Source organism: Psammomys obesus, unplaced genomic scaffold (genome assembly GCF_907164565.1).
Source record: "Psammomys obesus unplaced genomic scaffold, mPsaObe1.curated_primary_1811, whole genome shotgun sequence".
In the NCBI taxonomy this organism is placed as follows: Eukaryota; Metazoa; Chordata; class Mammalia; order Rodentia; family Muridae; genus Psammomys; species Psammomys obesus.
In genome coordinates this window covers 26336330-26362889 of record NW_026596046.1, presented here as the reverse complement: position 1 = coordinate 26362889, position 26560 = coordinate 26336330, and the positions used below count along the sequence as shown (strand labels likewise).

The window sequence follows — 26560 nt, the reverse complement described above, 5'->3', positions numbered from 1 at the left end:
AGATTGCAAAGTACAATTGACATAAGATTACAGATACCAAAGCAGAGCTCGGTGTATTCATAAAATTAAAAAACAAATCTTCTTTTTTACTTTTTTCTTTTCTTATTGTATAATTTTTTAAATTCCATTTGATTTCTCCTCTGCAGTGAGAGCAATTTGGGAATATACGGAACTGACACTTAGTACTTATTAATTATAAAAATCCTTGTAAATTATAAAAATATGGCATTTTAAATAACATCTTTTCCCCTTTTCTAATTCTTTTAAAACTCAACTTAATTACCATTTCATCTTCTAGAAAGTAGCCAGACACTTGTCTTTTGTTGCCAGGATTTCTGCTTAACTACCAATTTGCTGACAGATTTCAGGGTTGTTTTTTTTTTTTTTTTCCACCAGAAAAAGGACCTTAGCAAGTTTTTTTTTTTCTTTCTCTCTCTCTACTAGCTGTTTTTAACTCCTTAGATTTAATACAGTATATAACCACAGCCAAAAGTCTACCTGTCTGCCTTTAATTCTCAAGTCCTGCAGAGGTAGCATTAGACCACAAACCTCACAGTTTCTAGGGATGCAACTACAGTTTTTGTTTTTTGGTTGTTTTGGTCTGGTTTAGATAATTTTTTGGCACAAAAGAAATGGAGAAATAATTTTAATTCACTAGGTCAATGCGAAAGTGAGACAATATGCTCATCAGTATAAACAAGCTCTCACCCTTAAGTTCTTTCCTAGCCATTTATAAGTTGAATAAACTTTAGCACAATATAACCTTAGGCATGATGCCTGTAATAAAGCAAGTGCCAACTTAATATAAACCATGGTGGTGGTGGTTTGATCAGCTTGTGGAACAGGTGTTACAGGAGAAAATATTGAAAGGTAGAAAAAAGTAGAGTGCAGGAAACCTTATAGAAGAAGAGGGAGATAGAAAGACCTGGAGAGGACAGGAACTCCATAAGAAGACCAACAGAGCCAAAAAAAAAAACAAAAAACAAAAAACCTGTGTCCAGGGGTCCTGCGGAGACCCCAGCCAAGGACCAGGCATGGAGAGGATCTAGAATCCCTGCTCAGAGGAAGCCCATAGGCTGCTCAGTTTCCAAGTGGGTTCCCTAGTAAGTGGGGCAGGGACTTTCTCTGACATGAACTCAGTGGCCAGATCTTTGCTCACCTACCCCTGGGGGGTGCAGCCTTGCCAGACCACAGAGGAAAAACGATACAGCCAGCCCTGGTGAGACCTGATAGGGTAGGTTCAGATGGAAGGGGAGGAGGACCTCCCCTATCAGTGGACTAGGGAAGAGGTATAGGTGGGGGGCAGGAAGGGTGGGATGGACTGGGAAGAGGTGAGGAAGGGGGCTAAAGCCGGGATACAAAGTGAAGAAATTGAAATAATTTAATTAATTAATTAAATTTTTAAAAGTAAAAGAAAAAAGTATAAACACGTGGACCTCCTGTCTGCCATACTCTACCTCTCTATGATATATTAGAGGCTCCTTGAAGGTATGTGTTGCATCTCATTGACCTTAGAGCAGGACCCGGCAGATATTCATTATATTTGATCAGATGACTCCTCAGATGCCTAATTCGCCATGGTTGTACTTTGAGTTCACAGAGTTCAAGCTAAGCTTCTCTGAGCTTGCCTCTTTGGGAGACAGAGTATCTGGGGAGGCAGTGGAGAAGGGTAAAGGCGGTTCAGTTATGTTTCCATGACACGAACCTTACTGTGGATGTGGAATTCACAACATACATGGCTCAGGAGCCAGCAAGAGATGGCTTGGCAGGGAAGGGACCCTGCTGCCCAGCCTCATCCTCAGAGATCAATCCTCAAAGCCCCCATAGTGGAATGAGAAAACTGACTCCCTCTGGTTGTTTTCTGACATTCCTTTATAAGTGCATCATGGCACATGCCTGTGGACACACACAGGCATATGAAACGGAATAATAAAAAGTAAAAAGTATTAAATGTGCTCTGTAATTATGTATCTCTGTTATTCTAAAATTTCATTTAATGTGTAGCTTCTCAGATTGTTCAACAGGCTGTTTTACTTGGGGAAAAATATTAGATTCTATACTAGGGTAGATAAAACCTCAAAATCAGAGAGATTTCTTTTCCCTTTGAAATCAACCAAAGATAAAAAGAAGGCCAGTATTTCCCCCCAAAAAATACAATGAAGCAATAAAAACCAATATACATCACTCAAACACAGCGCCAATACCCATTGCAATGCCAACTACACCATGTAATGCCAACTTCTATTTACAAGTCACAGCATAAGTCATATCTGACTGCATGTGATTCAAACAAGCTACCTATTCAAAACACGAAAATAAATTTCCAACAATGGTCTTGACAAAGCAGTGTATTATCAGGTGACCGAAAAGATCCAGTTATGTGGATGTCTTCCTAGGAGGAAAATGCTATTATGTGTGTAGCATCCTACTTATACTTTTTGCTTGAATATTTATACAAAACGTTCACTAACAATGGCTTTACCCTATGAACATTCACAACCTTATTGTGTTACAGACATTATGAATCTTGTCAACTGCTATTTGGAAGCCAATCTATAATGGTCTCTCCAAAAGTACAGAATCATTTATTCCCAAACAATCCTTAAAAGTCTACGTATGTTGTCTCACACATTAATCAATATTTTTCATTGTCCGCTCTTCTTCTCAGCTCCCCTGAGAGGATTAACTATAGTACTAAGAACTCTGACCAAAATCTAGTTAGTCCTATGATGTATTTAACCATCATTATCCCTATTTTATAGAAGAGGAAACTGAAGAGATTTTTTTAAATGCCCTGCCATTTGCAAGGAGTAATACACAGAGCTGGGTTGGGTTAAGTACTTTATAATATTGTCTCCCAATTTCAGATCACACATTTGAAAGGGATTCATGAAATGTATCCCATCTTTGAATCTGTACAGCTCTACTCTACTGAAGTAAATTTATTTTTTTCTTTTCTTTTATTTTTTTCTTATCAGTTACATTTTATTAACTCTGTATACCATCTGTATCCTGCTCCCTCATTCCCTCCCAATCCCACCCTCCCTCCCTCATCTCCACCATGCCCCTTTCCAAGTCCACTGATGGGGGGAGACCTCCTCCCCATTCATCTGATCCTGTTTTATCAGGTATCTTCAGGACTGGCTGCAAAGTCCTCCTCTGTGGCCTAACAGGACTGCTCCTCCCTTGGGGAGTGGGGAGGTCAAAGAGCCAGCCATTGAGTTCCTGTTAGAAATAGTCCTTGTTCCCCTTATTATGGGAAACCAATTGGTTACTGAGCTACCATGGGCTACATCTGAGCAGAGTTCTAGGTTATATCCATACATGATCCTTGGTTGAATGTCAGTCTCAGTAAATTTATTTTTTAAGTCTGCATTTGTATATGTGAGGTTGGGGGGAAAGCACAGTGCCCACGGAGGCCAGAAGAGGTCAAGAGGTCATCCAATTCCCTGGATCTGGAATTACAGGCAGTCCTGAACTACTCAACATCGGTGCTGGGAACCAAACTCAGGTCCTCTGAGAAAGCCACACACATTTGAAAGCACTGAGTTATCTTTCACCAGAATAATTTTATTTTCTTTTAATCAGTATTTCTTAATGACTTCTAATTAACATTATCCTTATACAAATTAAAGACATATTTAGGTAAAACTTGGAGTGTTTCAACAACCTTTAATCATAAGCAATGTTGTATTAGTCGTGATAATACATCATAAAGATACTGCAGCTGATTAGATTTTACTGGACTAGCATGGGAAGATGGAAATAAGTGTTTCTTTACTGCCAGATGTTACGATTCATGGTGTCTGCTCCCTCAGCCTATTCACTTTGTTATCACCTATGCAACAGATTGAGCATGGCATTTTGAACCTTAGCCTTATTTTACTCATCTAAAAAAAATCAATAATGCACATTAGTTTTAGGGAGTTGTGAAGATTAAATAAGGTATCAGACAATATTAAACAGAGAGGTGACATACTCAGCTTTCTATTTAAAATAAAAATGGCTCTGGGCTTCCACATGCAAAATGCATTAGAGGGGTACAACACTGGAAAATGGAAGTCAGATTCACAGATACGTGGTCTCAGGGGACGATGGGAAATAAAGAGAAAGATCACTGGATGCTCAGTGGATATTTACATGTAAAGTCAGCAGCATCTATTGATAAGGTGGATACAGATGACTGGGAACAGAAGGGCTGGGTTCTTCGTTTCTCACAGAAGTATCTGAGTAAATGGAGGCAGAACTTACACTGACATCATGACAGAGAGCAGATCTGTATGGGTAAAAGAAAAGAGTGGGCCAAACTGAGAACTCACTTTGAGCCCTGAAGAATTGGCCAACACAAGGGACTCCATGTTTTTATGTGCTTTTTGTTTTGGTTTGATTTAATATTTTTTGTCTTACTGAGTTTTTAGTTTGTTTTGTTTTTCATTTAGGGAGGCTTTGTGGTTGCTTGGTTTGTTTTTGAGAGAGAATGAACATGAAATTGGGTCGGCAGGGAGTGGGAAGGATCTTGGAGGATTTGAGGGATGGGAAGAGCTATCATCAAAATAATTTGTATGAAAATTTTAAATAATTTTAAAAAGAGTCAGTTGGAGGTGAGCACTATTAGCTGAAGGGTAGAGTTCTTGTCTATCCTGCAGGGGGCTTTGGTTAACCCCAGCAGAGCAAGAAAATAATAATAATAATAATAATAATAATAATAATAATAATAATAACATTAAAAAATCTCAGTTGAGACGAAAGGTGAAATGTTAATGCACCACAGCTAACTGGTAAATGAGCATCCACCAAAGAGCTGGACATGCGGCAGGCACCTGTAACCCAGCCCTAGGAAAGGGGATTCCGAAGAATCCTTGGGACTTGCTGGCTGTGCCCTCTAGCCAATCAGCAATCTCCAGGCTCAGTGAGAGACCTTCCAAATAACAAAACAAAACAAAAAACATGGTATGAAGCTATTGATGAATGTGCATATACATGTAAACACACACACTCACACACAGAGAGACATACTTAAACTTGGAATCTGATTTGATTTGACAGATCTCAAACAGATAGAGTGAGGGTTATTAGGATCATTTTAGTCAACACTAAATTCATGAACATGAATGAGATTTCCTAGAAGCAGCCAGTCCTGAAAATACCTGATAAGCTAGGGCCAGATGGAAGGGGAAGAGGTCCTCCCCTATCAGTGGACTTGAAAAGGGACAGGGAGGAGATCAGGAAGGGAGGGCAGGGTTGGGAGGGAATGAGGGAGGGAGCTACAGCTGGGATACAAAGTGAATAACCTGTGATTAATATAAAAAAATAAAAATTATAAAAAAGCATAGATTGGGAAGAAAACAGGATGAAGCCTTGGAAAAATAAAATGTTGTTGTTTTAAAATTGTTAGTATTTATTCAGGATGTACTCTGCACACAGCATTATGCTGAGTGCTTGACATACATTATCTGACTTAATCTTTATAACAGTTCAATTTTCTGTTTTAGTAGAGCATGAGACTAAATGGGCTAAGCAATCTGCAAAGGTCACATAGCTAATAACTTGAAAAGTAGGGCTTTGCTCTGACAAATGACCTAGTCTAATATAGGGGGAGCTGCCAAAAAAAAAAAAAAAAAAATCCAGCATGTAATTTTGAAAGGAGTGATTGACATAAGAAATGCTTATAAATGACAACTATGATGCTTGTTGTTTTTAAAAAACAAAACAGGGAACAAATAAAAATAAATGGATTTGTCCACAGTCTTACAAGAAATCTATTTTGTGCTTTCTATGTTTATATGTAAATATTTTATTTCAATTATACTGTTTTAGCATCCAGATTGACTCAAAGTAAATTATAATGCATAGACTTCAAATAAAAATTATTTATTAAAGTTATTGTAGCGAATAAAGATGAAAAATAACCAATTAAGATCCTTCTGAAAGTTACAAATGTAGTTATTTTTTATATTTACTACTGTCCTTTCTATTGTCACATATACTCTATCTTTTCCTTTTAAAAACCTGACATCACATCATAATGTCAGTCTCAGAGCATAGCTTCTATTTCTACACTGAGAGGGTTCTTCATTTAATAATCCCTTCACACTGAAAACTTAAGTAAACTACAACTACAGAGCACATATTAAAGTGTCCTACAAATAAACTAACTGAGAGTTCCAATCAGAATGACTAGATCAAAGAATTTAATATCTACCATAATATTGATCTGAAAGATTTTGTATTGTGCTTATCTTTTCCTTCGCAGTTCTTACACGGAGCTGCAAAAGAAAAGGTACATTAAATTTTCACTTATTTAGATGACTAATATACTAGGTGAGGAAACTTGACTAAGCCATTTTCATCACACTAGTTTAATCGGCGGGTATGTTAAACAAAATTCTCAAGGAAGCAACCATCACTGCCAACATATTAGAGCAAGCTAACAATTAAAAAACACTTGAAAGTAAAATGAATGATAATGATAATGATAATGATAATGATAATATCATGTAAAATGATATTATAGTGTGTGTTTCCAGGTCACACACTCCTAATATAACACTGAAGTTTATAAATATCTTCATGATTTCTTCCCAATGAAAAAAAAAAAAAGTGGTTTTTAAACAAAACCCTTTCATATAACTTTTAAACCTAATTTTGGAAACTTCATTTTCATAGCAAGTCAAATAGTGATTTGATATAACGTGACCATGCCAGGAGCGAGTAGGTTCCATAGTAATGGGAACAGGGACTGTCTATGACATGAACTGATTGGCCTGCTCTTTAATCACCTCCCGCTAAGGGTGGAGCAGCCTTACCAGGCCACAGAGGAAGACAATGCAGCCAGTCCTGATGAGAGGGGCATAGGTGGAGAAAACTGAGGGAGGGTGGGATTGGGAAGGGAGGAGGGAGGGAGCTACAGGTGGAAAACAAAGTGAATAAGAACTGTAATTAATAAAAATATAAAAAATAAAAATAAAAAAATCAAGTGACCATGAGCAGTCAGTTCTAGTAAATGCTGTGCTCCCATCTTTTCCTCCACCCTTCATCGCGCCCCAGCCATGGGTCACTTGCTTTGTGAACTAGTTGCATTCAATATTATCCAATGCTGTAATCTCAACTTTGTAGTTCAGTAGGGCAGTAGTATACATTCAAATAATTTTAGTAAACACTGACGATTCAGAGTGTTATGCTGGAATGAGCTATCAGAGCTATTCTGACAATAATGAAGCTACCTTGAAGAGACAGTTGAGCCCCTCTCTTTGTCTGTGAGTCTACTGAAACAATGGGCTTCAAGAATTAGAACTTCCCAGAACTTTCACACGGTGATAAGGAAAAGGCTGAGAGTCTGGTTTGAACCCGTGGGAGCTTGTCTTCTAGATCTGACTATATGCTATGGGCTCTTTGAGGGATTTGGGTGGAGTCAGTGATGATGTGCAGACCCACACCTGGACAGGGACAGTTCAGCTGTGCATACCTCTTGCCCTCTAAGAAAGGCTAACTTTGTCTCAAGATGCTGAAAATGGACTGGGCAGGTCACTGGACCCCTTCGCTCCATCCTCCTCATGGCCACCCTGAATGAGGCTCCATTTTATGGTTGCCAGACTTACCCTGTTGGTGTTGCCAGGACTCGGCTGAGAGCATAGCAACTACAGTAAAACTGTTTCAAAGGACCTCAGTGTTCTCTGTTTCTTCCCTGCGGACCCTTACACTCATTCTGATTCTTTGCTCCACAACCATTGCTTAAGTGAGCAAGTCTTTCTTCCTCACAGATTCATTAGATATAACCTTACTACATTTTATGTGCAAAAGGCTCTCAGAGTAGATGTAGTGTGTGACTATAATCTTGAGTGGATTTCTTACAAGCTAGTTTAACAGCTTATTAGAGCCATGTTTTCTCCACTAGACTGCAACAGTAACTGCCTAGATGTGGGCAATTTACCTTTCCTATGAATTTAAGAGGATCAACTTATTTCCCTAATGTATACACTTGTGCTGCCGTGTCCTCTTATGGTATGCTACATGTTAACTTATACCTACGGTGCAATTTCCCAATTATAATTGGCTCTACAGCTTCATATGTATTATATTTATTTTTCTGATTAAATGCTGAGCTCCCCTGGGTCAGAGTTCTTGTCTTAACCTTCTTCTGTGGCCTCCAGGGTACTACGAGAGACTGCTAATTAATTAACTGTTGATGAGTGATTACAATTCCAATATAACCAGAACTGGATCCCAGTTCACCAGCAATTTAAAATTGCTATTCAAACCCTTGTCTATAAGCCAAGAATCTGACAGTAAAGTAATTTGTATAACCAAGCAGAAAGGAAAGTCATTTTCCAAGAGCAAAAATCACCTGTATTCAAGAAACTCATTTTTTCAGAATCTCTTCTAAAAAATAATCTAAACACAGAGAGCCCAATTTCCATGAAGATGTTTATGAGCTTCATTCTCTGTTTTAAAGTAAATGAAGCTTAACCTTGCAAGATTTTTTTTTTTGGTTCTGTGGCATTATCCAAATTAATAACTCCAGGCCTTTCTCTGCTTATTAATTCATTCTACCCTGGGTGAAGGGCTAAGGATTTGGAAGTATGGAGACATGACTGACTGTCAGCTTGACAAAAAGGAAACCAAGCAAGCCTGTCCCACCTGAAACCTTTTCTCCTTGGAAACGGTGGGCTGCAGGTAGCCACTGCCCCCAGAGCCATGAAAGAACCAGATCTTCATGACAGAGGGGCCACTGGGTTATTGCCAGTTGCATGAGATCTGGGAATGGAGTTTGACTATTAGGGTTTCCCTAAGTGACCCCTTCGGCTTTCACAACAATCTATGTGTTTTTGCCTGGCCTTCATCGGTAATGAAGATAATGTTTTGGTTTCGTCTGCAACTCCTTTGTTTTCTTTCTCAAATTATTCAAAGCTTAGAGAGAGAAGAGGAGTGATTTTTATCAACTCCCTTCAGAGACCCCCAGATAGGATTAAGCAAAGTGAAAACAGCTTTGCTGAAACCATACTAAAACTACAAGTAATACTTTCCTTCTGTTTTCCAAAATGTTCATTTTTTTTTGTAATATCATACTTTTATTACTTTATAAAAAGAGGTTGGAAGAAGATAATAGTAAGAAAAAGAAAAATAAATGTTTTAAAGGTTTTTACTGTATGTCAGATTAATGTCTTATTATGGAGCCTGCTTGGAAATAATTAAGCTGAATTGAAATGAACACCAAACTATTTTCAAAAGATCGAGGTTTTCAATACAAAATAAAATGCAAAGTCATCTGCCTCTTTCTAAGGCATAAGCTTATGTGCTGTGGACAGTCTCAGCTTGTCAAAGGCAAAGAGAGAGTACAGTGACTCTCAAAAATAAAAATAATATCTCCAGAAGGCAGGGAACCTTGGATGAAAAAGACCACTTCTCTAAAGATGGCTGTTATTCTCAGCAGGATTTTCAACATCATTATCTCCATTTGGCAAGGAAAGAACCCAATATGTCACTGGAAAATATGTCCTCAGATGAAGCAATGATGAGTGAGAAGCTTAGTCTAAGCCTAAACCAGAAATTTTGCTTGTTTTCAAGGTTTAAAGAGAAGAGCCAAACATCCACCCTGGAACCCTAGGATCTCCAGCAACCCTAAAGTACTTCGTGTTTTCTTGAGCTTGAGAGCTTCAATTCTAAACAGGCCAAAGCCAACTTACAAAAATTCCATTATATAACACAGTGCCATGTGCAATAAATATATAAAATGAAATGTTTTTAAAAGTGTATCTTAATTCCTTCTGTTCTGGCTGGTTTTGCATGTCAACTTGACACAGCTAGAGTCATCAGAGAGAAAATAGCCTCAGTTAAGGAAAGCCTCCATTAGTGAAGCTGTAACACATTTTCTCACTTAGCGATTGATGAAGGAGGGCCTAGCCTGCTGTGTATGTTGCCATCCTTGGGCTGGTGGTCCTTGGTTCTATAAGAAAGCAGGCTGAGCAAGCCATGGGAAGCAGGCCAGGAAGCAGCACCCCTCCATGGCTTCTGCATCAGCTCTTGCCTCCAGGTTTCTTATCTGCTTGAGTCCTAACTTCCTTCAGTGATGGACATCAATGTGGAAATGTAGGCTGAATAAATCCTTTTCTCCCCAGCTTTCTTTCTGGTCATGGTGTGTTGTTGCAGCAATAGAAACCCTAAAAGACCTTCTATATAAAACAAAACTAACTCTAATTTGAAAGCAGTACCTTTCCCTATCATGGAAAAGTATTTTAGGTGAGATTCCTATAGAAGAACTCAGACAATTATGATACAGTTCTCCTTATTAACTTCCAATAACTTTAGAATATTTCAATGCAGAAAGCAACACATTCAGAAAAACTGAAGCATAAAAAAGCAAACTTGAGGGCAGGGCAGAAACCTTTCAGAAGAGGCAAATAATTATATTCCCGAGACAAGCAAAGACACGATACTTTACTAAAGCATGCTATGGTCGTGATTGTTGAATCTTGTACTTTTATTTTCTATTTATGTGTGTGTGTGTGTGTGTGTGTGTGTGTGTGTGTGTGTGTGTGTGACCTGTGTTCAGGTGTCTGCAGAGGTCAGAAGAGGGTGTTGGAGTCCTAGAGCTGAAGTTACTGGAAGTATGAGCCTGCTGGGAACTGAAGGTAGATCCTCTAGAACAGCAGGCAGTACTCTTAGCTGCCAAGCCATCCTCCCAGCCTGACCTCATTTTTTAACCTTTCTGTTGTATCAGTCGGAAGAAATCATACTGCTCTGATCTACAGTAAGGCCTTTGGCATCTGTCTCATAGTCTCCAAAATGGAGATATTTCACAGTTTTGTCTTAACCTACTAACTGTTTACAGAAGGCTGTGAACTTCATTCACTACTTCACACAAGGAACTGAAAACAAGCTATTATTCCACCATTCATGCATGTTATTCTTTTGCTGGTGTTAATATAAATTATTTGTCATACCACAGCCCTGCTGCATTGTAAAGGCTTTTACACATCCTCAACTCTTTCATTTGACTAAATGTAGAGGTGAAGCTGCACATTGTCTCCTGTCAGAGAAGCATCACGCATCTTGACATGCAAAGTGCTCCAAGAAATTCTACAGTGAGGAGTGTGCTCTGTTACTCATTTACCTCTTGACATTTTCTAAGAAGCTCTATTTTAATATCTCCTGAGGCACCTTTCCACAAAACATTGTGGAAAACAAGACACTAATATATAGAGATATTTTATTAATGACAGAATTATCAGTGATTTTTATGTTTCCACCTAAATCTGGAAATTCCATATTTACACAGGAAAAAAAGGATTCTTTTAAAAGTGCATCTACTTTCACCAAGATTATGTCTGCTACATGTTGCTGTGTCTAGAGCTCTCTCTAAAGACCTTAGGGGTTTGCCGAATTCCTCAGTACCTTGAACATTCTCATCCGCATAACCGACATGCAATGCTCTAACGTTTTATAGCAAGATTCTTGAAATGCACATACAATAAAAATCCAATTACAAGAGAGCAGGGAGAAGGGTTTATAGCTCAGTGTTAGAGCATTACCCTCGCATACCCCAGGTTCTAGATTCAAAGAGGGAGAAAAAAAAATAACTAAGACATTTCAATTTTAAGACTGTTAAAATTCAATTGCTAGGGACTATAGGTAAAGCCACTGTAATAAAAGATGATGAACTTGACCTTTCCAGGTTAAAACATTCTGAATGGGAATTCATAGCACTTGGAATAAAATGTTTTAGCCTCAGTAGTTATGTGAGTTATTTCTCTCTTGGTAGTACCATCTAGGATAAAATGTACTGTGTAACCTCTAGGATTATCTGTCTCCATACATGAAAAATAGTAACGAAGCCACCCATGCCTTACACTCTTTTAAGAATTACACAGGACAAGTCTTTGTGAACAATACTTCATAAATGGAGGTACCAATCCCTGCATGGAACTGGTTTCAAATTTTTAAAAGGCCATGTTTTAATTGCATGTAAAATAAAATAAAATAAAAACTAGGAATGCCTTATGGCAACTTTCCTATGCCTTAAATAAAGTTTTGCAAAACATTACCAATAAACTTCAGACTTTTCTTCTCAAGCGAAAAGCATACTAATCATTAACAGGTGAGAAAGCATGTTCCGCTGAGATATTTGCCTATTATCTTCATGAGCATTCTATCCCTGTTGCCTGCAAAATCCTTTATCCAGATTTTGTTTACAGTAAGAAAACTGTAAAAGTTTCCTCACTAATAGTCTAATTTATTTTTTAGGGACTCGGGAAAATTGTTCAGCTTTGATAACATCTTTTTTTGTTTTGTTTTTTTCAAAAAGCAGTTCTTTTTTTTGACCTTCAACACACAACAAAACAATTATTTTTCCAGTACTATTTTTTTTAACTAAAAAGCAACCATTATAATATTGTGGGTTGAATATCAAGATTAACAAATGTCAAGGCAAAAAATTAATGGTCTTTTTGCTGCTTAATATTATGTTCTGTTACAGTACATCGAACCACAAGCCTAAATCCCCCCCCCCCAAAAAAAATGAATATAATCTATATGCAACACAGAGTTCCCAGGACAGTTGACCAAATAAAAGGAGGGTGGAAAAGAAAGTGTCAATCACTCAATCACTGCCATGGCAGGCAGTGCCATTACTGATACAGAGTTGACCAGAGAGGCCTGAACAGAGCCTCTTAAAAATATGCAACCACAGGCCTGGAGAGAGGACATGACGGTGGGCATCTCCCGTGGACTGCTCTGGGCCTCCACCTGCCTCCCCGTGCTCTGAACAGCAGCACCCCTCCCAACGTGACCGTGCCGCCCACCTTGACCACCCAGCTCACGCCCACCACCAGGCCAGAAACCTGTGAGAGCCACACCAACTGTGTTTCCTGGGTTAATGCCACCATTACCAATGCTACCTGCTTTTGGGTAGAATGCCAAGAAGAAAATAGGACCTATTGTTCAAGTAAAGTAGTGATTCATTGTAGCTGGGTGAAAGACACCGACTCCTGTTCTGCAGTGCCTACTGCCACTCCAGGGCCAACCAATTCCACAGCTAGACCCACAACTCGGCCTTCTTCTCCCACGCCTACTCCCTCAGTTGTCACCTCAGCAGGTGACAAATACCACTCTGACTCCCACCTCACAGCCGGAGCGGAAGTCTACCTTTGATGCAGCCAGCTTCACTGGAGGAATTGTCCTTGTCTTGGGTGTGCAGGTTGCAATTTTCTTTCTCTCTAGATTCTGCAAATCTGAAGAACGAAATTACTGCACTCTGTAAACAGACCCACCAAATCAATGCGGCCTGGCAGTTAACTTGAGTAATTCACTAAAACCAAAATGTTATCTTTCAAGAAGTCCCACGTGGAAGACGCTGTTCCAGGATCTTTACATTTCCAAAGGATGCCGTACAGGATATTTTGGAGCATCATCCTTGAGGAAAAGCCAGTTAAACCATTTTGCTCAACAGGAATATTTAAAATATTCTGCATGAATCCGTGTGGCTGTCGTCTTTGTTTAAAATGGCTGCTGCGGGATTATGTTTGTTTTTTTTTTCCTTTGACATGCCAAATGTAACTTTCTGTAAGTTATGGAAGTGGTATCCTGTGCAGGCAGCCTCTGACTCTGGATGTAGTTTAGATGTAGTCATTTGTAAACCTAAGATCTGTTATTCTCATCCTAACTCCAGATGTAACTTAGTGGCCAGGATTAGAAGAGTGCCAAATGGGCACCAGTCATGTAGACTGAAGGCTGTTCCTTCAAAGTAGGTTATATTTGCTTAGCGCTAAACTGTCCTTAGAGTAAAATCTTCTTTGATAAGTTGTATTTCATACATTAGAAGTAAGATGCCACACAGGGAATCCCATTCCAGATTTAAAGAAAGGAAAGGATACGCAGACCATTAATGTGTAACAGGTCTTGTTCATACTCCTAAAGCACCATGTTACGAAAACAGAACAGTGCCTTAAGACAGAACAGAAAATGTGTTTGTGCTGTGGGAGGCGAAGCTTGGTCTGAGAATGTAACTGTTGGCATGAGCAGCAGTAAACCTGCTTTTAGGTAACATACTGTTAATGGTTAATTAAAAACATTGTTTTTTCCAGAGCTGAGAAATAGAAACTAAAGAATAACTTTAAGTTAAAAAGCTTCCTTATATCAAACCATCTAGCATTTTCCTTAGAGCTGTTGAAAGACATAAAGCTGATTTGATTACCTTTCCCTCTTTATACAAAGTATCCAAATATCACTATCCTAGAAAGTAGCTTTTACATGAGGCAAGAAGGAAGTAGTGTTAGAATAATTTTCTAGTTCCTTAAATGAGACAATCACTTTGTTTTCTAACAGATGTAACCTGTGTAACTTAAAAAACCTGAGGAGCTGAAAGAGATTGCTCTAGATTTCTAATGGTTCCCTGGCTGAATAGGCTATTATCTCTTTCCTTGGCTTTTACTCCTTTTCTTCCTCCTTGGTTTCAGTTCCCATGTGCTCTCATCATGCACACTTTTATTTCTGTAGCTCCTTGTAAAGCACTCAGTGTTTCGTTTTACAGTTACTGTTCCCTTGCCTCTGACACACTGAACTAGCTCAGGGGCTGCACTTGGGAACAGCCTTTTGGTTTCCTACATCATTGAAGTTTTTGTGTTTTAGTTTATAGTAGCAGAGTTTAGTGCTTGGTTTCCAGGGTTTTGTAGTAGGAAACAACAGATTGAGTTGGGTTGTTTCATGAAGTGAAACTCCTCGTACTCTTAAGATGAAGTTTCTATTTCTTTGTCATTTGCTGGTACGGCTAAAGTTTGTTTTACTTGCACGTTTGTACATACACTTAATGTTTTCAAGTGCCTTGCTCGTTTAAAATCTCTGGCTTCAAAGGTTTTGGGGAAAGATAGGTTTACCTCACAGATTTGTTTCCATTATAACATTATAGGTACCTCACACAATATTACAGTGTCGTGGCTGTTAGTTTTAAGTGAGTGCTAAAGTTCTTTTGAACTGGAGAGATAGCTCAGTGGTTTAGAGCACATACTGTTGTTCCTGATGGACCTGAGTTCAACTCCCAGTACCCACACCAGGGGGTTACAACTGCATATTGCCCAGCTCCAGTGGGAATCTGACCTCTGAGGGCACCTGCACCCATGTGCATACAGTGCCCCTCATACACCCACATAATAAAAATAAATGTTGAAAAAAAGAACTGAAACTGAAGCCATGGAAGAACATCGCCTATCTGCTTCCTTCTCTTAGCTTGCTTACCCTACTTTCTTAAAGAACCTAAGACCACCCAGAGGAACCATAGCCCATAATGAACAGGGCCTTCCCACTTCAAATATTAAAAGTATGCCCCCACAGGCCTATCTTTGGCAATGATTTTCTAAATTGAGGTTTCTTCTTCTCAAATATTTAGGATTATGTTTTAAATCAGCAGAAATGGAATTATATGGAATCATTAAAGGTGATAAAAGTAATACTAAAACTACATGAAAATCTAGATTTTTAAATAATAAAAATAATTATAAAACAATAGTTCACAAATAAAATTGAAACCATGCATAAAATTGATACACATGAACAAGAATCTAGGAAGGACACGAAGAAGTGGAGAATTGTTATCATCCTCATTGTTATATTTATCAAACCTAAAGCTTCTCCCTTCACCCAGCAAAATTAGCTAAAGGCATTAAGCCACAATGATTATCAATGGAATTCGATGGCCATATACTGTACTAACATTTATACACGTAGTTGCTTTGTTTTCTAAGCATTCCGTGGACATCTTAAATAGCATAGTGTGAAATTCCTAAGAGACAGAACTATATAATGTAGTCCCTTCGAATCGTATACACATATAGACTGAGAACATTTAGCAAATCAGATTGAGAGAATCAGGATTTGAAACATTCATCCCAGAGTGTTAACGGATTGATTTTCACCTAGTAGCAACTATATAACATCCCAAGAAACCATCTTTTAACTCCCTTTAAAAGAATTTGACCAGATTGTTTTCTGGTCAGATTCTGTAATAGCACGGGAAATTTAAGACTTAGTTTAAGGGTACAGTTACATAATCAGCTAATCAATTAAAATGAAGCATACACCTGGAGGTTCCTTTCAAAGGGCTGAGGAGAGGACTCAGTGAAAAAGTGTTTGCTGAGTAGGCAGGAGGTCCTAAGTTCAGATCCCCAGATCTTTAAGCATCTTTATCTTATAAGTGGAAATTGCAGAATTTGTTCAAGCCAGTCCTCTTTCATTATTTCCCATCATGCAGATCAATGAGAGATTGGCCTGCTTCAAATTAGTTCTAACATCACAGTATTTTCTTGTAAGGTAGACACTTGATGTTTCTTTTTGAAGTGATTGAAAGAAGCAGTCATGCAACCACTGGAGAAGATACCTAATGTATCTTAGACTAGAGACCACACGTTGATACTTGGACGACTTCTGTTCTGGGGAAGAAGATGAAAGAAGATGAAATGTTTCTCTCTATCTGTCTCCTTTCTCTCCTCCTCTGTGTTGTATGCATGTGAGTGCCTGCATGCTGAGATAAAAAGAAGAAAATAAAGTGCTTGGGTGGGTTTTCAATGTCTGTGTCATTCTTTTTAAATCATTAAAAAAAAAAATTTGAATTTTGGGAGTATTTGCTAATGTGTAACTTCCTAGAGAGATGCATTTGCTGTCTCAGATACACTATTTCTAGGACCAAATACAACAGACTTAATAGAGAAGACTGATACCACTGGTGTGCTTCAGGCCCAGGACAACCAGCTCCAGGTTCTCCCAGCATTCCTCAGTCCCTCTCTGCTGCTAGGCATGTCTGGTAAACCCCACCCTCTACCCTGAACTTTCCGTGGCAGGGACTTCCTCTCATCTTCAACAAGTAATCCAGACGTTTTGGTACTTTCACTTTTTTTTTTTAATATTTCTCTTTCTTACCCCCTTGCATGGCGACCAAAAGCTGTTTCCAGTAAACCTACATTTATACACTTTAACTTACCTTGCATGAGAAGCATTCCAATGTCCTCATCCCTGTGCTGCCACCGCCCTAGCCCCTTATTTTTTAATTAAATGAAAAAGGGAGGAATGTTACGTTGTGCAAGTAATTCAACTGCCCTGCCCTTAAGGACCTTTAGGGCCCTGACAATGTCCTATGTCAGTACCTGTGTCCTATGACATCATCTAAGCCAGTGCTTCAGATATAAGTGGTCTGCCCCCCCCTCTCCTGCTTTCCTCTCTGCTCTCTCCCCCTTCTCTGTCGAGGCACCCCCATTGCCCCCTTTCTCCCCTCTCTCTTTTTCCCTCTCTTAATCTCCATCCAATAAAATAATTTAATACCTGTTGTATACATCATTTATAAATCTTAACAACCACTAATTTTGCTTATCATTAGATCTAATTTTTCTCAACCTGAATATTTTGTTATTACAGTTCTTTGTTGTTAAGAACTGTGCACTGTGGAAGTTAAAACAGCGTATCTCTACTTTCTACTCATTAGATTCCAGTGGTTCTTAATAAACATGCCATGCTTGTTGAAATTGGCCTCCGAAATATTTACTTGTGATATATAAGTGGGAGCAGAAATGGTGACAGTACTTTCTCATGCCAAGGTGTTAGATGATAAAATTAATTCTCTTAGGAACAATTATCAACCCCAGAAGTTGAGGCATTAACCAAGTTCCCTGGAATTTAAGTAGTTTTGATGAAGGATTTACAGCCTCTGAAAAGACACAAGGTTCGTAGCCAGGGACAACGGGAGAGATTGAAGAAATGCAAATAGAACAGAGGAGTCTTCTCATCTCGTGACAAAGACTAAGTAATATCTGCTCTATCACCAGATTTCTCGTTGCCTTCCCATTTATTCCCCCACTGCGAACCTCATCATTGACTCCTAACAGTTGGAATTGTTGAGAGTCCCTCCTCACGTCAAACAGATGTTCTGTTTTTCCAATCAGCAGTGCCCACAATGCTTAGATTCTGAAAGACACAGCTGTGATTTCAGCAAATCCAACATTCCTACTAAAGAGAGCTGACTCGCTCTTCTCACTCACTAGGGAAAAAATTCAGATACGCCACTCTCCTAAACCCTGCCTCTGCTCTTCTTTTACCTGGACTGAACCACACAGAAGAAAACATAAACAAACCTCTTTTTCTAAAGTAGAAAGATGTACGCCTAAGGAACCAGCCTTTGCCTCTCTTCCCCCTAGGCCATACTTAGACCCTCAAATGTTAAAGAATCAAAAAGATACATTCCAAGAGACTGCTGCCAGTAGCTTCAAAGATGTAAATTATAGAGATACTCGTAAAAATGCGAAGATAAAGGAAAAAGACATAAGAAGATGGCATTCCCAATGTCTTCTCATTCCGACCCTCTATCATTTTTTAAGTGTTCCCGCAAGATGTTGAAATTTTGTTCAGTGTTTATGAGTTATATGTCAAAGATTTGCTCTGTAAGCCTTCATTTGGAAGATGCTAGTTAGGGGGAGAAAGATCCAAACACATTTAGAAGACAATGGATTGATACAAAATAATGTGATTTTATACAAGTTTAATATATTTTTTATGTCAAACCTGATCATCATCCAACTTCCTTATGGATTTCGGAGTGAGATTATTCCAACAACATCTAATGTATAACATGTATGCTTTTCCTGTTTCTCTATAAGCTATGGTTTTCTGGGCAATAGGCCTGTTTTTCCCACATTAGCGTTATTGTAAAGCTTGATAGATTTTTTTCCTTTTTCTGTGTAGATGGGCCTGAGTATTTCAGAGCCTAAAGCCACTGGTGGCATCATTAATGCCACAATGATTAAGTGAGACAGCTAAGCACCATGAAGAACAACAGGAGATTTCAAAGTCAAGTTTGAAACACTGTCATGCTTTTAAAACAAGGCAAAATGCATGAAATTCCTATTATTCTTACACTTTGCAGGTAAATGAAGAAGGCTGTTCCTGGGCTGCCAATGGATCTCTGAACTGTAGCAGGAAATTGGGAAACAATGAGATTTACCTCATTGTTTCCAGTATAACCTGGCATTTAAATTAGATCTGCTGATTTAATTCTATCGAAAGAAATACTAATGTGCAGAGAAATCCACTTCTAATTCTAAGTAGACCACTGACATTCTTAAGAAATTGATGATTTAGCAAGTTACTTGTGTGGGTGTATAAAATCATTCTCCCATAGTATGAACTCCAACAAAGTAAGAATTTAACTTTATTAAACACTTTAATTTTCTAAGTGATGGTTGAGGTTTACCTGCATAATGCCATATAAGAAAGAACAGAGATTCTGCTGTTGTTCCTCAAAGAAAGTGAAGTGTTTAAAAAACTTTAAGTGTGATGAGTATTATAATGGGCATGACAATCACTGAATCCTTTTTATACACCTTGAAGTTGTGGAATGTATAGCAGAGAAATCAGCACTGGCTTCATATCTTAATTTGCAAATTTATTAGTTGTATTAAGTTTATAATGCCAGACATTATAAACTTAATTTTTCTGATCTTCAAAATAGATCTAATCATATCTTTCTCAGAAGGCAAAGTATATGCTACATTGTTTTTGGAAATGCCTACAATGGCTGTAGCACTACACAGATACTTAATAAATGTTCGCAATCCCTCAGGCCAGTTGGTGACTAATGATGTTTGAATGTGGCTGGAGAATTCAATATCTTTTGTGCCATGTATCTTACAGCTTAAAATGATTACAACTTAATGCACTTGAAATTCTAAGTAATTAGTGACAAAAAGTTAGAAAGGGATGCTTTCCAGAATAAGTAAAACATATTTTAATGACAAGTCAATTTTTCTTTTAGATTAAGAGTTGAAGATGATTATTTGAATAGTTTTATTTGATTCTAATGTATTGATTTCAGCCCTGAGTTTGATTATTTCCAGCCATCTACTCCTCTTGGGTGTGGCTGCTTCTTTTTTTCTCTATGTCTTTCAGGTGGGCCATTAAGTTGCTTGTATGAGATGTTTCAAATTTCTTCTTGAAGGCACTTAGTGCTATGAATTTTCCTCTTTGCACAGCTTTCATTGTGTCCCATAACTTTGGGTATGTTGTGCCTTCATTTTCATTGAGTTCTAGAAAGTCTTTAATTTCTTTATTTCTTCCCTAACCCAGCTGTCTTTGATTAGGGAGTTGTTCAGTTTCCATGTGTGTATAGGCTTTTTGCTATTTCTGTTGTTGTTGAAGTCCACCTTTAGTCCATGGTGGTCAGACAGAATACAAGAGATTATTTCAATCTCCTTTTATCTGCTGAGGCTTGCTTTGTGACCAACTATATGGTCTATTTTGGAGAAGGTTCCATGAGATGCTGAAAAGAAGGAATACTCTTTTGAATTTGGGTGAAAAGTTCTGTAGATATCTATTAGGTCCATTTGCTTTAGAACCTCTGTAAGTGCCTTTATTTCCCTATTTGGCTTCTGTCTAGATGATCTGTCCCTTGGTTAAAATGGAGTGTTGAAGTCTCCCACTATTAAGGTGTTGGGATAAATGTGCGATTTACTCATTTATAAGTGGATACTAGACACATAATAAAAGATAAATGTACAAAAGTCTGTACACCTAAAGAAGCTGAGCTAGAAGGAGGACCCTGGGTAAGATGCTCAATCCTCACTCAGAAAGGCAAGCGGGATGGACACTGGAAAAAGGAAAAACAGGAAACAGGAAAGTAGCCTACCACAAAGGCCCCTGCTACAGTAGCATATCACAGAGGGCCTACCACAGAGGGTATCTGCTTTGATACTGAGACTCATAAACAAACTTTGGGCAGAGTGCAGGGAATCTTAGGAAAGAAGGGGGAGATAGAAAAATCTGGAGAGGACAGGAGCTCCACAAGGAGAGCAACAAAACCAAAATATCTGGGCACAGGGGTCTTTTCTGAGACTAATACTCCAACCAAGGACCATTCATGGATATAACCTAGAACCCCCACTCAGACGTAGCCCATGGCAACTCAGTATCCAAGTGGGTTTCCTAGTAAGGGGAGCAGGGACTGACTCTGACATGAACTCAGTGGCTAGCTCTTTGACAGCCTCCCCCTGATGGGGAGCAGCCTTACCAGTCCACAGAGGAGGACAATGCAGCCAGTTCTGATGAGACCTAATAGAATAGGGTCAGATGGAAGGGGAGGAGGACCTCCCTTATCCATGGACTTGGAGAAGGGCATAGAAGAAGATGGGGGGTGGTTGGGAGGATAGGTGGGAGGGGAATACAGCTGGGATACAAAGTGAATAAACTGTAATTAATTTAAAAGATAAAAATTTAATTAAAAAAAGAGTGGAAGATGAGTGTGTTTACTCTGGGGCTGAGGACTAACATTCAGAGAAGGGATTCTTACTAATGTTATCAGTGTCATTACAAAGGCCAAGGGGTATAAAGTGTAATTAATAAAATATATATATATATATAAAGAATTTTACATAGTCATTTAAAAAAGATATCTCTGTGACAAAATTAGGATGAATGCAGCAACATTTAGCAAAATAAACAAACATCAACTTTGAGAGTTAATAGTCAAACTTTGGACAAGAAAATGTATTCAATAATTTAAGAAATAAAAATGATTGCATCTGGTATGTGGTCACAGGATCCACACAGTAAAAAGGCGTGGTCACCAATATAGCATTATCTGAAGGTTGTAGAACATTAAAGCTGAAGAGGTAGAACCTAGCAGAAGTCATTCATCCACCGGAGGTATATTCTTGAAAAGGAAAATGGACCCTAGTTCCGCTTTCTGCCTCATCTGTTTTCCTTCTCACTGGCCTCTATGTTCTGCGGCAGCCTTTCCACAGACCAATGCACCATGACCCGGAATCTTCAATGTCATCAGCCAAAACTGACTTTTTCCTCATTAATAAATAAAAATAAGCTTATACCACCCCTTCCCTCCAAACCCTTTCATATAACCCTCCATACTCTCCTTCAAATTCATGGCGTATTTTTCATTAATGGATGTTGCTTGCATGTAGCCGTAATTATATGCATGTCTGTTTGCTCCCTATAGTGTTGCCTGTATCTTCATTTTCAGGGATGACCATTCGGCACTGGACAACCAAGCGCTGTGTTCTTTCCTGGGGAAGAGCAACTCCGTAACACAAAGCCAACACAATAGCTGTCTTTGAAAGTAAGTGTTTACACAAGGCTTCAATCATACTATACTTCAACATTAACCAATATATTATTTCAAAAAGAATGTAAGCTTTCATGGACTACCAGTTACTTTTCTCTTTGCTGTGACAAAATATCTAAGAATAGGCAATTTAAGGGAGCCTGATCTGGGCTCCCTGTATGAGGCAAGCATCCATAACAGCACAGAAGTTGTCTCAGTAGGAGCCTGAGGTACTTGGTAACATTGTGTTTGCAGGCATATGAGAATATGAAGGTGGTCAGCTCACCTTCTCCTTTTTATTGAGTCTGAGATTACAGCCTCTGGCATGATGTTACCCACTCGAGGTAATCACTCCCACCCCGTTAAATCACTCACAGAGACAAATGCCCACTGATTCTTTTTGTATGGTGATTCCAAATTCCACCATGCTAAAAATGAAAATTAATTGTCTTAGATGGTCATACTTTTTACATACTCTAAAAAAATGTAGGTGACATTTTTAAACCAAGTCAACAGAAAAAAATCATAATGAAATTATAAGAGATACAATTGTAGAGAATAACTTGATTCTTTTGCAATTGCTTAGTAGCTATAAAATCATTCAGCAATGTAATTTCTTATATGAAAACTAAAGCCATTATCATTTTTTTACTAGTCTGTGAAATGCTACTCAAAAAAACATGATATCTTAGAGTATTCACCCTACCTTTAGAGCAGCTATAAAAACTTTTCAAGGAGTAGAACTTTTAATTTTTTTTCAGGAATTATTTTAAAATTCTAGAATGTCAAGAATCACACAATTTGGTGTGTCATTAGACATGCTCTTGCGTGTTGTCTGTGCCATCACAGGTAAATGAAAATCCAATGTCCTTTTGTTGTATATTGTGTGTTATATGCTGCCTCATTTTTAAAGCCCTTACTATCTCATTAAAATCTTTCTTGAATCAACTATTTTTAACGTTCTGAAGGTTTGGCCCTCCCGACTCCACAGCACTGTGCTTTCAATGATCCACGCTGCCGTGTCTGTTCCTCTTTGTGTCCTGTTACAAATGAAGGACTGAAGTTAGGGCCTGGATTCTAGTCTTAATTCAGTGGCCACTGAGCTGTGTGACTTAAGGAAGACATTTCTTCATAGATGACCTTGGCCTCTCCCTACACACTGACAGAATTAGAGGAAACTGTCATTGAGTTGTCCTCCATGCTGCCATTCCAGGTTTTTCACAAGGCTTGATGAGCTGCCATCTGCTTTAGCAGGGAACATTGCTAGAGAAAGAGATCCAGACTGTCATTTTGGCCTATGCTAACTTGGGAACACAACATCATCTCTAAATCTAATCTATCAAAGCGATATCATCCCCACCCCCAGTACCTCTGTTTATGTCACAGAGATCATAGTGGAAAAACAGTAAACTCTATCTTGACCCATATCCTCAGTCATGGGACAAACAGGTAATAGAAAAGATGGTCATCAGAAAAGTATATATTACTTTAATAGTAAAATTGAGAAAAGTGTTACTTGTGTTTATATACTTACGAGAGAGAGAGAGAGAGAGAAAGCAAGTGTGTGTGTGTGTGTGTGTGTGTGTGTGCGTGCGCGTGCGTAACAACAATTAAAAGAGGGTCATATTTTTGAAAAAGAGCAAGGGGATACATAGGAGGGGCTGGAGGGGGAAAATAGAAGGGTGAAATATAATTATAATTTCAAAAATAAGGTGTAAAACATTTTTTTTAATTAAAAGAAAAATACAAAACTATTAGTCAATTAGCTGATAAAAAAGCAATTTGTTTATCTTCCTAATGACTACTGAATATGGGAGTGTCTTAATTATATTAAAGGAAAGCAAGTTAAATTTGACAGCAGAGTAATTTGAAGCGCAACGAATAATGGACTAGACTTAAACCACTTTTCCATTTCTCTCATGAGTGAAGGACTTAGAAAATCATGCCCCTTGGTTGGTTGGTTGGTTGGTTGGTTGGTTGGTTGGTTGGTTGGTTGGTTGGTTGGTTTTGGAATAAAGCTTTCCAAAATGGCATAACTGTATCTATAAAAAGAATATACATATTACTTTCCTTTTACAAGATATGCATGAATAAAGATAGAACAGAAATTGAGGGAATGTCCAATTAATACCTGACCCAATGACCCAACCTAAGATGTACTCCATGGGAGAAGAGAACCCCTGACACATAGAACTCTGCTATGCTTACAGACAGGACAATAGCGTAACCTCTGAGAGGCTCTACCCAACAGCAGATCTAAACAGAGGCTGAGATGCACAGTCAAACATTGTGAGGAGCGCTGGAAGTCTTGCAGAAGAGTTGGGGAAGAAGAAAAGAACCCGGAGGGGACAGGAGCTCCACAAGAAGACCAACAGAACCAACTAACCTGGACCCAGTCGTGCTTATAAAAAACCTACCAACACCCATGCATGGGCTTGACCGAGGCCCCTTACATGTACATAAACAATGGGCAGCTTGGCAAACATACAGGGCCCCTAGAAAGGGGAGAGGGACTGTCTCTGATATAGACTCTATTACCTGCTTTTCAGTCACTTCCTCCTGGCAGACCTGCCTCTGCTGGGCCACCGGGGAAGAAGATGAGGTAAGTCCTGATGTGGTTTAGTGTGATGGTGTGAAGGGTGGGGGTGTTCTGGGTGGGGGGTCCCCTTATATTAGGAGTAGAGGAAGGGAGATAGGGGAAAGAGGGAGAGAAGATGGGAAAGAGAGGAGAGGAGAGGAGGAAGGGAATAAGATGGGAATGTAAAGTAAATTAATTAATTAATTAAAAACATGAATTTTTACTATGAGAAAGAGAGTACTTTGACTGTAGTGGGTTAGTTTATAACAGTCTCAAGCACTTGCTAGAAACAACTTTGTGCTGCTTAAAAATTGTTAACTTGACAGGACTTAGAATTGCCATGGAAACAAACATTAGGGAACGTCCGTAAGAGAATTTCTAGAGTGGGTTAGCCGAGGTTGAAAAGCCTACTCTAAGAGTACAAGGCACCATTTCATGGACTAGGAAGTGTCAAGGACTGAAAAAGAGAGATAGAGAGAGAGAGAGAAATTGGCTGAGAAGCAGAACACATCACTCTGCTTCCTGATTGCAGATGTGACATGCCAAGCTGTCTCAAGCTTCTGCTGCCATGACACCCTGCCGTGACAGACCATACTCTCCACCTTTAAACCAAAATAAATCCTTCCTACATTAAGTTGATTTGCTCAGCTATTTTTATCATAGCAAAGGTAAAAGCTACCAATACAAACTCATTAGAGAAAAAATAAAATAAAACATCTTAAATGTGAACAATCAGAGCCATCAAGGCAACCCATGACCAGAGGGACTAAGCTACCTGAGAGAAGAAACACCCCAGGGAGCATCTTTTTCCCTCCAACCATATTCCTGACAGTAACCAGAGCTGAGAGAGTGGCTGAGATGCTGAACAAAAAGCCGAGTGGAACATCTGCTGAGGAGAGCTTTCGCAGTCTCCAGGGGATGCAGGAATAGAAGTTGAAGTTCTGGGTTTAAAAGGAAGGTGGGACTTGGAAACTCAAGGTCACAATTTTCAGCGAAGGGAAGTACGGGAAGCAAGCGTGGACTGAGAAGAATAAGGTAAGCCAATATTTTAACAATCACACAATAGTAGAAGGTAAAATCCGGGTCCAGAGCCAGTAATAAGGCCCAGTGGTAAAGATGTTTTCTGTCAAGCCCAATGACCTGAAATTGATTCCTGGAATACATGGGTAAGGAAAGAACTAATCTACAAAGCTTGTCTTCTGACCTCCACACGTTTGCCTCCCTGACTTCACACAGATAAATCATCAACTGTATAAAGGGGTGCAGGAAAACAATAAGGACCTATTCTGGTAAGCATCTCAGTAACAGTGCTGCTGTTACAATTAAGCTTAGAGACAGGGATAAGACACACCAGAATATGCAGTCCTTGGAGTAACTGAAATCTTGCACTCATTTTTGCCCAGCCTAAAATTAGAATACCTTGGTTTATCTTGAATACATCTGCATTTAAGAAACAAAAGTTAAACTCCACTAATGGAAGATGGCATTTGGATTATATTTAATTTTTCATATACAATAGATATCATTCAAGAGAAGCTTAGCAGCACACTAAGAAACAAGAAAAAGGAAAAAAATGAAAAATAGAGTGGCTTGCAGAGGATTCAGGTATTAAAGTTATGAGAAATGACCCTTCAAATAACCATCGTTGATGTGTTTCAGGAAAAGAGCCATGTTCCCCAGATATGAGTATTTTCCTGTATAGTTCATATTCTTTATATGAAAGATTATTTTTAAACTGCTTTTAACACACACACACACACAAATGCAGAAATTTCCCTAGAGAAACAGGCTTTTGAAAAAGAATCAATGCAAATTCAAGAACTAAGAAATTCAACATGAAATTACGAGTTTCAAATGGTGATTTTAAAAATGAACATGATTGAACTTGTACATCCACT

General features: G+C 38.7%; 1 protein-coding gene and 1 pseudogene across 1 annotated transcript in view; one reads left to right on the top strand and one right to left on the bottom strand.

The window, feature by feature from the left end:
• The window catches only part of Dlg2 (discs large MAGUK scaffold protein 2), a 1446492-nt gene that overhangs the window by 1385379 nt on the left and 34553 nt on the right, over positions 1-26560 (bottom strand). The gene's annotated exons all lie outside the window — the stretch shown is intronic.
• On the top strand, positions 6699-13255 carry LOC129688398 (sialomucin core protein 24-like; annotated as a pseudogene).